The sequence below is a fragment of the Rhipicephalus microplus genome, chromosome 3 (assembly GCF_043290135.1).
Source record: "Rhipicephalus microplus isolate Deutch F79 chromosome 3, USDA_Rmic, whole genome shotgun sequence".
In the NCBI taxonomy this organism is placed as follows: domain Eukaryota; kingdom Metazoa; phylum Arthropoda; class Arachnida; order Ixodida; family Ixodidae; genus Rhipicephalus; species Rhipicephalus microplus.
In genome coordinates this window covers 74,709,994-74,727,001 of record NC_134702.1, presented here as the reverse complement: position 1 = coordinate 74,727,001, position 17,008 = coordinate 74,709,994, and positions in this window count along the sequence as shown.

Sequence of the window (17,008 nt, the reverse complement as noted above, 5' to 3'; positions counted from 1 at the left end):
AGCACGGAACCTTAATTTTAATAAACGACACATCTAGGACGAACGCTGTTGTTGTCCTGAGAAGTTCATCTTCGCTGTTGGTCCAAATAAGAAAGATATCGTCTATGTATTTTCTGTACAACAGTGGTTTCAAGGAACTTTGTGCGAGAAATTCAGTTCAACTTTGACAAGGGTGGTCCTAGAATAAAATTCGTTCGAAGTTAACCATGAGTAATTTCGACAAATCAGCGGGACCACTATGTGCACCAAAATGGCACCCAATGATTCCAACATACCTATGAGAAAACTAATGTATATATATATATATATATATATATATATATATATATATATATATATATATATATATATATATATATATATATATTTGTGTGTGTGTGTGTGTGTGTGTGTGTGTGTGTGTGTGTGTGTGTGTGTGTGTGTGTGTGACACTACGATGAATGGGCGACGTGGCCTAGCTCATACGCCATGTTTATTCCATTCTGCACTTCTTCCTTCTCTGCTTCTACCAACCATCGCTTCAACGTCACATGATTCCCCCTCCCCCCGAAAGAAGGCATAGATTACAAGCAAGAAAAAGTAAACAAGGCAAGGTTGAGAAGTCACAAATGTCAAAATGCACAATTGGTTTCATGACCCAGTGGTGTTCCGTAAACTCACAAAACTTCAGAAAAGAGTGCAGCAGTCCGGTGAATTGGGGAGTTCTGGTGGGCGAGGTTGGCTGTGGCGTTCTGGGGAAGGTAACCGCGTCTTGCAAAACTGCACTGACCATGACATAACTTGAGCAGCTGCGAGGAACAAACAAGGTTGGAAGTCCTTGGAGTACATGAGGGTCGAATGTCATAGGCGGCGAATCCTCTGTCGTACGTGCTATATTCTGTGTCGCGGCTGAGACAGAATTAGTGCTTGCAGCCTGCATGTACAAGAACTGAAGTTCAAGGAATTATGTCTATGTTTGTGCGTTGTACAGGTTATAACGCTCAGTCCTTTTCGTAGTTTTCTGTGGGGTTGGCTCCGTTGTCGTAAACTAATGGGATGGTGTCTGAATTTTTTCGTCGTAGAACTGGTGACTTCTTGTCTTGTTCGGTGTTTCTTGAGGTTTCAGAGCTGTAATCTTAGGCGCAGTCTTGATATTTTGTGCCAAATGCATTTCTGGCGCCGATTCCTTATGCGAAGTTGCCTCGCTTCTTGAATTTCTTTTAAGAGGCTTGCTTTGCGTCGTCGTCCTTGTTGGTGTGTCCGTTAGAGTGTCTGCAATTCACGGACTTGGTTTTGCTGGCGTTGCTGACGTTGCTGTGGACCGTATTGCGGTGGAAGCCCTTCTTGAACATCGCGCTGGTTTTCATGAGAACCTGATGGGGTTTCCAGTCGGCAGCTGGCAGTCTGTGAGCTGTTGTCATGGAGTTCAGGCAATGAAGATGATGCTTCAGAGTTGATAGAAAGTTCTTCAGAAGCGTTTTCTACACTGTTCACTACGAGAGGCTTTTGCGCATGACAGCGTGTGACGTTCGATGCGTGTGAGCCTTCAGTGTTGCTTCGACTGTCGAGTGTGTACGCACATGACGGTGATTCAGGAACCCATGCGGAAGGAGCATGGCTGGACTGGGTATTTTCTCGGTGCGTCAACTCGTCTATCGTGAACATTCTGCCCTTATGAGGCAAACGGTGAGCGTCAGGAGCGCTTGAAGAGCCGCGTGATTGAAAACCGTGTGGTGGACCACGTATGCAAGACGAAAAATGAAGTGCATGAGGTGGGTAAGCAACGTCTCGTGTCGTGTGCTGGAGCGACGACTTTGAAAATATCGGCTTTCGTGAAGAGAAACCTGGTGGAAAGCTACGTTTCTTGAGAAATAAGCATGGACTGTGACGGCCGAGTGTGGTTGTATGCAGATGGTCGGTAATGAGGAAGTCCTTGTCGTAGTCGTTAAAACGGGCAATCATCTCTTCCCTGATTTTTTGACTTGATTCGTCGTTGTCGAATATGTGTGTCAGGTAAAGCTTAAATGCCTCACCGGAGATGTCAGTGAAGTTGGTGATCATTTCCCGTTCCGACCATGATGCAGCGGCGGCGTGGAGCTCGAATAGGTTGAACCAGTCCTGTACGCGTCCTTCATCCGCTGATCCGGTGTACTTGAAGATGTCGAGGTCAGTCGATGGTTCTGTCATGGTGCCGGTGACTGAATGCGCCTGAGATCACCTCTTCTGTGGTCGATATTCAGTTGAGGCGTACTGCTGGTGGCTTCGTGAATTATGTGAGGTTGATGAGTGGTGACCAGGTCTTCATCCTCTCGACTCGTGTGACGCTACGATGAATGGGCGACGCGTGGCCTGGCTCAACCGCCATGTTTATTCCATTCTGCATATATATATTGTAGGCATCTATTATGCACTTCATCCTCATCTGGACAGCAGTCAATCATCAGCACCTGTTCTGGTTGACAATCATCATCGTCTTCGAACGTGCGCTTCATCTTCGGGTCCGTTGCGTTTGTTCGTTCCCGAGTTCACGGCCAATAAACCTCGTTACAACCGAGTCGTCATACGTGGTGGAAGTGTATTGACGATTCCGGTGCTCTCCTCACAACGCCTACTCGCTGCAGCTCCATTCAGGCCACCACTTGGACCCTCAGTCCACCAATATGTCTCAGAGTGAGTGGGTGGCGGAGGCCCTTTATGCTCCCATCCCTGCGCCGCAAGCCCCTCCTCTTTACATCGTAAACTACCAGCGCGACTTTCCGGTCTTCGCTGGTCTTCGCAGCGAAGATGTGGAGGACTGGCTCGATAAGTACGAGCGAGTAAGTGAAACTAATCACTGGGACGACTCTGACAAGCGCCGCCGAGTATCATTTTATCTCACTGGCGTTGCCAAGACATGTTTCTTTAACCATGAGATTGACCTCACCGACTGGCCTGCCTTCAAGCAGCAGTTTCGCCGAGTATTAAGCACACCTGCCGTTCGATCCGCTCTAGCGAAGAGAACCCCATATACTCACCAACAACATCCCGGCGAGTCGTACACATCGTACATCGAGGATGTCATTGCGCTTTGCCGGCGCGTCAATTCTTCGATGTCCGAGCCAGACAAACTGCGTCAAATCCTGAAATGCATAGGAAGCATTGCATACAATGCCCTTGTTGCCCAGAATCCTTCTACTGTCGCTGACGTCGTCTCTACGTGTTAGCGTCTCGACGAACTTGATTCTGTTCGCCTTCCGTCTGGCAATAGCGAACACCGACCAGCAGACCGGGACCTGCGTGACATGATACGGGAGATAATACGCAAACAACTGCAATCAATGGGCTTCTCACCACCTTCTCCATCTGTCACGCAACCTTCAAGCATGGCCTTGAGTGACATCATAAGGGAGTAACTAACATCATTCACCGGTCCAGCCCACGTACAGCCACCTTCGTCCAGCCCTCCAACATACGCGCAAGTTTCGGCCAGGCCTCCTTGCAACCTAAATTCTACGTTGCCGCTGCCCATAGAGTGTATATTAAGAAACTCTATGCCGCCGCCATCGTTCACGTTGGTTGCTGCTGCTCCACCGGTCCACTTCCGGCCAATGCCTCCCGACCCTCCGTCTGCCCACTTGAGTGCGCTATCTCCCGGTACGCCGAACGCCTTCTACTACCCGCCTTGGCGCCCGTCTCACCCAACATGTTTTTACTGTGGATATCATGGCCATATATTGCGCTTCTGCCACAAGCGACACCAGGACGAGCGTCGCGGGTACGACATGCGTGAACGGGATTGTAGCGAGAGAGGAAAAACGGGACGGCGGCCAACGTGGTCGTGTCGTTCTCTCGCCACTTTATTCCACGCCTGAAGCGGAGCCGCGGTGGCTGTCCACGTCCGACACACCAAGTGCCTAGCTTGTTCTAATCCTCGCGCAGCTCGAGCTAGCATCAGCTGCGCGAGAGGCGCGGCGTGGTGATTGAGAAAATGATGATGATGATCATGCACTACAGGGCTCTCCCCCTGGCGCTTTGCGCGATTTGAAGTGTATATAACAAAGAAAGAGAAAGAGACTATATTCATGAACGACAATCCGCAAGGTGTCCGTTTAGGAAGTCCAGTTTGTCAACGTGTAGTGACCATCGGGAACCAGTGGGTCTCTGGTGGGCGACACTGGGAGTTGCGCAGAGAACGAAGAAGTAAGCGTTCGGAAACTGTGTTTGCGCACAAGTGGGTGACAGGATGACCAGCTGGCGCTAGCTGGGAGCGCACAGGGTGTCGCGAGTGAGCATTGCAGGTAGAGAAACGTTCATGGTGAGGTGATGACGGGTGCACAAAAGCCGATTTGGCCCCTGCACGCAAAGCAATTAGAAGTGGCGCAGTGAAGTCTTGCAGACCACCCATCGACAAGCAACGGCTTTGACGGTGCTTTCGCGGGCGTGCACAGCACTGGTGCCGATGTCGGTACGCAGGTGTCATGACGTGAGTGGTATTTCAATATGAGTGGACTTGACCACTTACGTTGGCAGTGAGTAAGTAGTATTGTACACATTGGTTACAGGTGAATGACGTATGCGGCTTGTAAAAGGTTGTGCCTACAGTCCAGTTACATGCCAGCTCACCTACGGTTTCCGTCAAGAACTCAGTAGGAGGCGTGTCATGGGATCCAGCAGATATGGACTCTGGAGGAGGCTCAGTGGGCGTACCTTGACTTGGCGAAACAGCTTCAGTAGTCGGCGCACGTCGGTTCGTGCGCAGGTCGGTATGGAAGATGGGTGCCTGTATGCCAGGCGTGAGATGTGCGGTCTGCTGTGACATAGGCAGACCAGGCACGTCGTCCTCAGGAGCGTCGGTCAGAGTCGCAACATCTCGGAAGTTTGGCCGTGGTTGACAGCTTGTGGCTTCAACTTCGCCTGCGAGAGACTGCGAGGGCGAGGATGGTTGCTGCTGGCAGGACACGCAGATCATTGAGGTGAGTGGTGAGGCACCTTCGGACATTGTCGACACTGAAGCCTTCGCGACCGGGGGGTGAATAGCAGGCATGACGATGTCCGTAGTCGTTGTACACACCAGGGCGTTCGGTGATGTTGCCGTCGTAGCACCTGACGTGTCAGCCGTGTTGTGAGCCATGGAGGTCGGCCGAGACGAGCCGGTGGTAAGCATGCCTGCAGTGTCGTCGGCCGAGGACGATGAAAACACAAACCCCGTGGCTGACTGGTTGCCTTCAGCCCAAATGTCGAGAACCATGGCGGATGGGCAGTCGGGCGCAGGACACACGTCGCTAGTGGCCAGACGAGAGGTTAAGTATCGTTTATTGGACGTTGTTGAAGGCGAAAGCTTCGATGTCGGGAAGCCAATAACGGGCGAAAGGTCATTTGTGCCAGACTCCGAGGCGGGTGGCAAGGTGGTCGTCATAGAGTCTGGTGGGGCGACGGAGTCGCCTGCCGTCGCTCTTGTGGAAAACGTGCAGGTAGCAAGCGTGCCAGAAGGACCATCGGCCGAGGACTTCGAGAAAACGCACTTCGTGGTGGACAGGTTGTCGGCAGCAGGAACGACTTCAAGCACCTCGTCGGATCTGTGACCGGGTGCGAGGATCACTGCGCTAGTGGCCGGACCCAAGGTGGAGGGAGACGTTGCCGGGGAAGTTAGGTTGCGGTCAGATGAGAGCTTCGGGCCGGAGGGTCCAGCATGCTGCGACGCAGGGAAAACCTGAAAGTCGCGGGTAAACGGCAGCGGGTGGTAGGTGAGGCCATAGCTGGCAAGCACCGCAGAGCAGAGGTCATCGTAGGGCTGCTGACTGGAGGTTGAAGTGCCAGAGAGATGACGCAACTCTACCGGAAGGGCGTCGAGAAGAATGGCGTGCATCAGCAGCTGGTCCGTGATGCCATTCAACGCAAGAACGGCATCGAGCTGCATGAACCATACCTTGGGGTAGGTCGATTGGAACGGCGGCGCTGGCGGGCAGAGTTGCGAGAACATGGCAGCGGGCCGCTCGGTGCAGGGCGTGTTCTCCGGGTCACCAATGTAGCGACGAGAGGAAAAACGGGACGGCGGCCAACGTGGTCATGTCGTTCTCTCGCCACTTTACGGCATATTCACGGGGTGAATGATGATCAATGGGCGAAGCTCCGGAGGGATTCATCGGTAAACTGTGAATCTTCCGTGTAATTCGCCCAGTCGATCATCATGTAAAGACGTGAGAAACGCTGCAGCCTCTCTTTCACGTACGGCAGGATCTTGGTGGCGGCGTCGCGCCGCTGCAGCCTCTTTTTCACGTACGGCAGGATCTTGGCGGCGGCGTCGCGCAGCTTCACGGAGCGCTTCTGCCTCGCGCGCTCGCACATCGGGATTCTGTCTGCGAGCGTGCGCTGCTGCCGCCTTGCGCTCTCTCCGCTGTGCAGCCTTATCCATCCGGCGACTCCGAGCGCGCGCCAACAGCGAACGGATTTTATTACAACGCTCCCCCTAGCGTACGTCGCCGCACTAAATCGAACGATTGCCTTCAACCAATGACACGCGCCATATGTGACATCATTCCTATTTTATAAGATCTCGCGTCTTTCATCAACTACAAGTACCGCTTTCTAGTTTATAACATCTTGCATCTTTTCATCATCAGCTACAAGTACCACCATCTAGTAAACACTACAAGAACTAAACGAGAGGTGGCTACATACAGGAGACGGTACCGCCATCTAGTGAACACTGCAAGAACTAAACTAGAGGTGGCTACATACAGGGGACGGTACCGCCATCTAGTGAACACTGCAAGAACTAAACTAGAGGTGGCTACATAAAGCTACAGGGGACGCACAGTCCACGCCCTAAGGAGCTTCGCCCCTAAAACAGGATGGCGGCCAACGTGGTCGTGTCGTTCTCTCGCCACTTTATTCCACGCCTGAAGCGGAGCCGCGGTGGCTGTCCACGTCCGACACACCAAGTGCCTAGCTTGTTCTAATCCTCGCGCAGCTCGAGATAGCATCAGCTGCGCGAGAGGCGCGGCGCGGTGATTGAGAAAATGATGATGATGATCATGCGCTACAGGATTTTTCCAGTGGAGATTCTTACGCCCGGCGTTATTCTTCTGGACAGCAGCGCTCTCCATCTCCGCCCGCACCAAGTGAAACGCGTAATACTTACCGTTTAAGCCGACGCCGATCATCTTCGCCCTTTCGTCGCTCCTCCTCTCCTCTTCGGCCAGTCTCGTTTACCATTGACAACCAGTCGGAAAACTAAATGATGCAGTTTTCTGAGGAGAAACTGTGTGTAACAGCATACAGATATTCCTCCAGCACGCTCGTTCAACATGGTTTCTGTTATGATGGAAGGAACTCTCGTGGACGATATATATATATATATATATATATATATATATATATATATATATATATATATATATATATATATATATTTTATTTATTTATTCTAGCTTTCCCATAAGTATGCTGGCACATAATTGGGTGCCATTTTTGGGCCCAAAGCGGTCCCGCTGATTTGTCGAAAATACTCATGGTTAAATTCGAACGAATTTTATTCGAGGTCCATCCTTGTCAAAGCTAATTCGGAATTTCTTGCACAAACTACTGTTGGGCAGAATATACATAGACGATATCTTTCTTATTTGTCCCACAGCGAGGATGAACTTCTCAGCCTTATTGACACTTACAACGCTGTACATCTGAACATGCACTTCACACACACCTACTCGCAAGCAACCGTAAATTTTCTTGATGTTACCATAACGATAGAAGAAGACAAGCTTTCTACAACCATATATCACAAACCGACGGATCGACAACAATACCTCCATTACCAAAGCGATCACCTGCGCCACTGTAAAAGGAGCATTCCATGCAGCCAGACTCACCGGTTTAATCGAATCTGCTCAAGAGACGCTGATTTTGACACGAGCTCACAGAGGCTAAAACTTATGCTCGATAAAGAAAAATACCCCCCCCCCCCACGTAACTGATTACGCCATTCAAAAAGCGAGAAAACTGAAGCGTGATGACTTACTTATGGAGCGACCACCGTAAGAAGACCTGCGACGAACAAACCTCTGCCTAAGTTACAGCACGAACTTCCTCAATGTAAACAAAATCCTTAAACGGCATTGCAACATTCTGGAACAAAGTGAACGTCTGAAATGCGCATTCCCATCCGCCCCTGGCATCGTTTACCGACAACCACGCAACCTTAAAGACACACTTGTCCACTCTCAAATAAATACCTCACCCCCTAATAATTCATGCCGACCTTGTTCAAAATCACAATGTCTTGTATGTAAAGCGATGCAAGAAACACACAAAGCAACCAACACATAATCCAAGTTTTCAATCAACATACGAGGAAACCTAACATGCGATTCCTTCATTATGGTATACCTACTCGAATTCAACGTGTGCAGTATGCAGTACATCGGACTAACAGAAACACCATTTAGGATTCGTTTCAATAATTACAGAGCCCAGGCGAAATCAGCTCCAAGTCTACCTCAATCGAAACATGTCAATCTTCCCAAGCATGCATTCGACAAAGTATCGGTAACACTCTTACAGACGCGATTTAAACCAAACCGAGAACGGGAACAACGAGAGTCATACTTTACACACCGTTTTAACACCCTCGATAAAAGAATAAATGAGAATCCGTGTACACTTGCAGCAGCTAAAGCATTAGAAAACAATAACGGAAATAATGAAAATAATAACTGAGTTCATGGCACTGCAGCTGCGAAGGACACTGGACAACTCAAAATATTTTCAAGGGTAACTACTCCTCCTAAGTACAGCTGTCGTCTGTTTCTGTTTTTACCTTCAAGCATGACATGCCTAACAGCAACCCTGTGCACGATCGGGAAGCCCCTACTGCACCCGTAATCCGGAAGCGGGCAAGAATTGACTTTGCACCCGCTTGCCAGCCTCAGCGGTATTACGCGGCGCCCCTCTTTCAACGACGAGATGTCGACGAGGCGCTGAGTAGTTAATGGCCTAAACTTCTTTAAAAAGCTATTTTCCCCCACACCGAACAGCCAGAGCCATGCGGCACCGTCTGGTCGGGAACAATACGTTAGTGAAAGGAAGGATACACAGACCGCAGACATCCTAAAGGTGAAAAGAAGAAAAGCGGAAAGAGGGAGGGGGAAGAAGAAAGAAGAGTGAAAGGGGAGCCCGGGCGAGTCCTCCTTATATTCTCATTGTTTTTCTTTCCATTTTTATCCTTTTTTTTCTTTTATCTCTTTCCTTTGTTCCTTTTCTTTTTTTCTTTTCCTCTTTTTTTCTTCTTTCCTTTCTCTCTCGCCACACAGGCTCATAAAAAGGTGTTCTACACTCACCGCGGTGGCTGCAGATGGCGCTGACTGACACTCCCACGTTTAAATTCACATATAAACCCAAAAAAGTGGCTGAAAAGACAGCCGCCATGATAGCTCAGTGTCTAGAGCATCGAACGCGTTATTCAAAGGTCATAGGTTCGATTCCTGCTCACGGCAAGTTATTTTTCCCCCACATTTCTTTCTTCTTATTTACACTACATTGGTTCTAATATCTTCCCAATACATTTCTTGGCATTGTTGTCTGTTAGATCTCATCTATATATATATATATATATATATATATATATATAGGGTGTGTGTGTGTGTGTGTGTGTGTGTGCGTGCGTGTGTGAGTGTAAGAGAAAGAGAGACAGACCTGAATAAAACAAGATAGATCTTTAATGACACAGGAGTAACACACACGACTGTCCCAAACTGTGGCTGTCCTAACAGTAATAACACTATTTGGGGTGTAACTCCTCTAGTTTACGGCATGGTTATGACGGATGTTCTATAGCGCAGGACTCCGAAAATTTTCAACCACCGGGGGTTCTTTAAAGTGTACATAAATGCGATGCTAGCAGGAGTATCTAATAAGAGTATGGAAAAGTGAGCGAGTTGGTTTGCGGACATTCTTGATATCATTTCGACATGCATACAGTCAACTATGCGCGTGTCGAAATGTTATTAAAGTTGGAGTATCTAGCCTCAATCCGTACCAACCTGAGTACCAAACTTGACCCGTACCGGCCTTTATCTGTGAACGATTTCTTTTGTCGCATTCGATTTCACACAAAAGAAACAGGACCTTTTTCCCTCCTTTCTGTGCATCTGTTGTGATTTTCTTCGCACATGCGTAGTGCTTGCGATCGCGATAATATTGTGACGACTTTTCTTCTTTCATCAATGGCTGCACCTTCTCGCATTTTGATCAATATTGCGACACTTGGGAGCGCAATCGTTCTATTATAGTCTGGTGTCGACCTGTGCGATGAGCGTCGCTGTTCGTTGTTTGCGTACAAACGGTTACTGCTGCTTGTTCAATGAATGCATCTTGTGAAGTTGCAACATCCATATCTGTTCCGTTGGTCTCCGCTTTTCGCTTCGTTGATGTTTGACATACAGGCGAAGCTCGCTAAGGAGGATATTTACAAGGGTTCTATGCAACTGAAAAACAAGTAGGAAGAGTAGTCGTCGAAGAGAGAAGGCGCGGAGTCCAGATTATTTTTTTTTTGATGCAGAATGCACACACACAGTCTTCCTCGTGCAAGTGTCTGCTGCACACGACTTTCGATGCAGACGTGTCGGTGATGATGCGGTTGTCTCATAATATTCTTTTGTCACTTGGCGCACAGCTCACTGTTGCTTGGAAATGGGAGAGAAAAACACCGGGTGTTTTCCACGAACGCCCATTGCAATACAGAGCCACGCTGATCGAGCAGCTATATTGGAACACAAGAATACACCTTCACACAGCTAATACATGTCCATGTGCGTAATGCGCATACTGAAGGTTGTGAGACAGCCTTCTGTACTGGAGAAATCACTGTAGACTGAACACTGAGAAAGAACAAAATGAAATGCAGCAGTGGTGGGTAAATCCCACAATAAAACAAGCCATACTCGAGATAAAGGTAAATTGACCGCAACCTGCTTGTAGCACAAAGCCACCATAGAATGCATACATTTTTTAGAAAAAAAAAGCTTAATTATTTGCCGAAAAGTTGTAATGTTGTGAGTTTCTGTTTCTAAACATCTTTTTTTACAAACTCGAAGGATAGCGCAGAACTGGTTTGCAGTGGAGTTTTAGTTCAAGGGCAAGCGGCTTGCGAGCGTAAACAGCTGCCTACTTAATTCGCATTGTTCATGGACGTGGCTTGCAATAAAAATGAATGCAAAGGGCTTGGAGTCTCGAGAATAAATATTTTCAGGTGGTGTTAACACTTTGACTATACACACAACCACTCTGGGCGTGCCATCCGAACAGGTTATTCAACAGCAAGGAATCTCGCTTTTTTTTTACTTTTTTCTTCTTATATACTCCGTCTTTTTAGCCATTTGATATAAAACACACGTACGTGTTTGAAAGAGTTGTCAGGTTGCAGACCACAGCTTTTAGACAAGAAAATAGTCGAAATGTATTTGAAAAATAAAGTAGTATAAAAAACAGCCATCAATCGGAAGGTGCACTCGTCAATGTGTGAGCGACCTCTCTTAATATCGACAGCGTTGTCCAACGAGACCAAAGGCAAGGTGCTCTTTGCTTGGAGAACAGGTGCAGCCTTTTAAATGCGAAGCATTTCTAAGCGAGCTTCGGTGACTTTGAGCGTATCTATCTATCTATCTATCTATCTATCTATCTATCTATCTATCTATCTATCTATCTATCTATCTATCTATCTATCTAGCCACCCACAACTTTTTGCTCTCCTGGCCGTTTTGATAATGGTATCGATACCAAACTTGGTATGGCATAACATGACTGTATGAAGAACATATTTGACTAGTCATAACACCAAAATTGTGATATGTATGTCATGAATGTCATGATTTACATTCCTAATCCTGCAGCTCTTGTAGTTGTTTTGTTCACGTGGCAAGTTGCAAAACCGGTATGGCATGGAATGATTGCACGAGGAACAGAAGCGACAGACCCTAACATGAAAATCATGACATGCGTGTCATGTAACAACATGAATACATGCCACGCTCATGATGCGCTGGTGACCGTTTTGCTAGCTTCGCGCATACCAAATTCTGTATTATAGGACGTGAATGGATCCCAAAGGTATGATACTGGTGCAAACATGATAAACATGAGTTGTGTGTGATGTAACAACATGACTACATGCTAGGCTTAGGACGCTTTCGTGGCCGTTTTGCTAACTTGCCCCGCCGTGGTGGTCTAGTGGCTAAGGTACTCGGCGGCTGACCCGCAGATCGCGGGTTCGAATCCCGGCTGCAGCGGCTGCATTTCTGATGGAGACGGAAATGTTGTAGGCCCGTGTGCACAGATTTGGGTGCACGTTAAAGAACCCCCGGTGGTCAAAATTTTCGGAGCCCTCCACTTCGGCGTCCCTCATAATCATATGGTGGTTTTGGGACGTTAAACCCCACAAATCAATCAGTCAATCAGCCGTTTTGCTAACTTCACATGTACCAAACTTGGTATTTGTCACGGACGACCATTTTTGGCAGCCCCGCATCACGGCAATTAACGGGTGCCGTACTTCCTCACTGACCGTGGAAACGGCGGGCGCATGAAAGGGAGCCGAGAAGTGCAGATTGGGGTGCTCTTCTTGGAACGTTGCCGTCGACGATTGATCCTTTTGTAACTGCGGCGGCGTCTGCAAGGTCGTGGAAGGCCGCGATGTACCCCGAACAAGGATTAGGCTACGGGACGCACCGGCTGAGAGCCAAACAGTCTGACCGTTTCCCAAGGGAAAAAGCTTGGGACAACCTCTGGTGGCCAAGTCGTATGACAACAACCCAACAGGTTGTCACTCTCGCTAGTTGAGGGCCCTCTTCCAAATAAAAAAGGGTGGTGTCAATATATTTTAGGGGTGGAGTTTCCATCAATTAAATGCGCATGATTGGACCCATGTAGAGGTCTCTTGTCCCCAAGGAAGGGAGCGACGAGACACGAGGGGGATTTAAGCGAAGGATTTTGCCCTGCTAGGCAGACTAGGCAGGAACGTCGATCGGCTGAAGGTAGCCGACTGGGAGGGCAGACGGCGTTTTGCGACGCTCACAGGGCTCACAAGCCCTGTCAGCGTCCTTGTCGCACAAGCCTTGCGCGCTCTGTGCGACATAGCGTCGAACAGAGCGGGCAAGTCCAGGCCAAAAAAACCGACGTCGTACCCGATCGTATGTGCGAGAAACGCCCAAATGGCCCGTCATGGGAGCGTCATGAAGTTGATGCAGGACAGTGGAACGCAGGTGCGCTGGGATGACAGGAAGTAAGTCTGATCCGAAAGAATCAAGGTTGTGGCGATATAGAATCCCGTCTTTCATCAAAAACATTCGTAGGGACGGGTCGCGAGGCGTTGACTCCAGTTCGTCAATGGTGGCTCGTAAAGAAGCATCCCGACGTTGCTCTTCGCCAATGTTTAACAGCTGCGACACGGAAAAAACGTCCGTGATAGCGTCAGTATCGGTTGCTTCGTCAACAGGGTAGCGGGATAAACAATCCGCATCCTGATGTAACCGCCCTATTTTGTACATTACAGAGAACGTGTACTCTTCAAGGCGTAGAGGCCAACGGGTGAGACGTCCCATGGGGTCCTTCAGGGAGGCTAGCCAGCAGAGCGCGTGATGATCCGTGACAACACGGAATGAGCGCCCGTACAGGTATGGGCGAAACTTGGCGACTGCCCATACAAGGGCGAGGCACTCGCGCTCCGTGATGGAATAGTTGCGCTCGGCTGGAGATAGCAGTCGACTTGCGTAAGCTATAACACGGTCGTGTCCGCGTTGTTGCTGCAATAGCACAGCTCCTATGCCGTGTTCACTGGCGTCCGTGTGAACCTCGGTTGGGGCTAATGGATCAAAGTGAGCCAAGATTGGTGGCGTTGTAAGCAATGTCGTAAGTTGCGAAAACGACGACGCTTGGTCATGGCCCCAGGTAAACGAGGCGTCTTTCTTCAAGAGGTCTGTGAGTGGGCTGCAATGGTCGCAAAGTCCCTAACAAAGCGTCTGAAATATGAGCACAACCCCACAAAACTGCGGACATCCTTTGTGGTCTTCGGAACGGGAAAGTTCGTGACTGCGCGAATTTTCTCTGGGTCTGGACGCACGCCTTGAGCATCGACAAGGTGACTGAGCACGGAAATTTGACGACGAGCGAAGCGGCACTTGGAGGCGTTAAGCTGGAGTCCGGCTCGACGAAAAACGTCCAGAACAGCTGACAGACGATCAAGATGCGAGTCAAATGTGGGCGAAAAGACAATAACATCGTCAAGTTAACACAAGCAGGTGGACCATTTCAGCCCTTGGAGCAATGAGTCCATCATTCTTTCAAATGTGGCTGGTGCATTGCAGAGTCCAAAGGGCATTACCTTAAACTGATAAAGACCATCAGGAGTGATGAATGCGGTCTTCTCGTGGTCCATCTCGTCGACGGATATCTGCCAGTACCCTGATCGAATGTCAATAGTTGAAAAATAAGTGGCACCGTACAGGCAGTCGAGGGCGTCGTCGATGCGAGGTAAAGGATAAACGTCTTTTTTGGTAATTTTGTTAAGGTGACGGTAATCGACACAAAAGCGCCATGTTCCATGTTTCTTTTTAACAAGGACGACTGCAGAAGCCGAGGGGCTGCATGAAGGCTCGATAAAGTTTTTCGCAAGCATTTTGCCGACTTCATGTTGTAATATTGCATGCTGCGACGCCGACACACGGTAGGGGCGTCGGTGAATGGGGGTTGCATGGCCAGTATTTATGCGATGGGTGACAATGGTCGTTTGGCCCAAAGAGTTGCTGGCAAAGTCGAAAATGCTACGATAGCCCTCAAGAACGTGGCAAAGCGCTGCAGCTTGCTCAGACGTGAGGTCCGATGACACCATTCGCTCGATGTCGGCGCCCCAAGAATGTGATAGAGTGGAACCACTGTCTGAGCTGCAGCAATCGTCAACTCTGAAGGGCTCGACATGGTCATCTTGGAGAGCAGTAATTTCGGCCAGAAAGATACCCTGTGGCAGAACTTGGGTGGTGAGCGAAAAGTTGACCAGTGGAAGGAAGGTGCGGTTTCTCTTAATCGTCAGAATGATATGCGGCACAGCAACTCCATGCGTAAGCATCACTGCAGGAATCGGGGCCACCATGTAATCACCATCAGGTACTGGCGGCGTGGAGGATAAGTCGACATGTGTGACAGAGTTAGGAGGGAGGCGCGTGAAATCAATGCAGCAGAGGCTGGTTTGCGGTGGGCTGGTCGGGTCGGAAAAGAGGGGTAAATCGAGATGGAGAGAGCCAGCTGAACAGTCTATGAGGGCAGAGTGCGTGGCTAGAAAATCCATACCGAGTATGAGTTCATGTGGGCAATGTTCGATAACGGCGAAAAGAACGACAGTGCTTCTCTCCCCAATAGACTCTCGCGCAGAGCACATGCCAAGAATTGCGGCAGTTCCTCCATCGGCGACTCGTACAGCTCGGTTGAGGGCGGGCGTGACAACTTTTCTAAGTCGGCTGCGAAGGTTAGCACTCATAATGAAAACATGCGCGCCAGTATCTATCAATGCACTGACACGAACATTGTCGACAGTAACGTCCAAAAGGTTCCGGTTCGTTGTTAATGTTAATCGAGGATTTCTTACGAAGGTCGTCAACGCAGCTCCACCTCCAGAAGCTGCACGCCCTAGTTTTCCGGTCGGAGATGCTGCGAATAGGTCGGGGAGGCAGCACGGCGTTGTGGGGGTGACCGGGACTGACGACGAGCAGGGGATGGTGACCGGTCGTAGCGAGGTCTGCTCAGAGGTGCTGTAGGAGCGGAAAATGTGGTCGGCGTTGATGGAGAAAGTGGTGGGGACGCCTGCCGAGCAGAAGTGGTGTGATACTGAGGTGCATAATGGGACGGTGGAGCCCAGCGGCTGCGGCAGTGACGAGCGATATGACCAACGCGTCGACAGTTAAAACATATGGGCCTGTCATCAAAAGTACGCCATTCGGACGGATTGCGTTGTATGCGAGGTGCAGAAGGGGTACGATAAGAAGGCTCAGCAGAGTATACGGTAGGAACAGGATGTATGCCCACATTCGATAGCTCTTGACGAACGACCGCTTGTATTAAAGAGATCGTGGTCGGGGAAGGCGCAGGCGTCGGTAATGGCGTGGCTGCCGGTTATGCTGCCTCGACCTCTCGACGAGTGATGCGTGTAAGGTTGTCACATCGAGGGGCCTGGTGGAAGGCGTCGTCCCACGAAGAAGTGGCTGCTGTGTTCGAAAGGCGCACGATGCTTTGGGCTACGCGGCGGGCTTTAGCTTGTTCGAGACGTCGGCATTCTTTAAGGATTGTGTCGATGCTCGAGACGTTGTTAAAAACCAGCAGGTTGAAAGCATCGTCAGCAATGCCTTTCAAGACGTGGTTAACCTTTTCGTCTTCCGACATGAACTGGTCGGCCTTGGAACAAAGGGCCAAGACGTCAAGAATGTAAGAGACGTACGATTCGGTAGAAGACTGGGCCCGTATGGCAAGAGTCTTCTTCGCAGCGAGCTGACGACCAGATGAATCGCCAAACAGGTCACGTATCTTTTCTTTGAAGAGATCCCAGCTCGTTATGTCGGCTTCGTGGCTTTCAAACCATGTTCGGGGAGTGCCGTCCAGGTAGAAAAGCACGTTGGCGAGCATGAGCGTGGGATCCCATCGGTGAGTAGCACTGACGCGCTCGTACCGCTTCAGCCAAGTGTCGAGATCGATCGTACCATCACCGGAGAAAGTGCCGGGATCGCGGAGGTGCGGTAGTGTGACGTAGGTGGTGGCTTGGACTGATGAGGGCGGCGTAGAGGAAGTACCAGCAGTCGAAGCAGTCGAAAGGTCGCCGATGGTGCGACCGCTGCGCGTCTCCATCGAGGTACGGGGGTCGTCCACCTCCACCAATATTGTTACGAGTAACTTGTTCAATGAGCTATTTACAGCGCAGAGAACCCGACCAGCAAGATGGCGTCAGACCAGCATCCAACGGAAAAACCCACTTCGTCCTCCTCTTTCATGCAGCCGTGTTTAGCGGCTGTTTTGTATT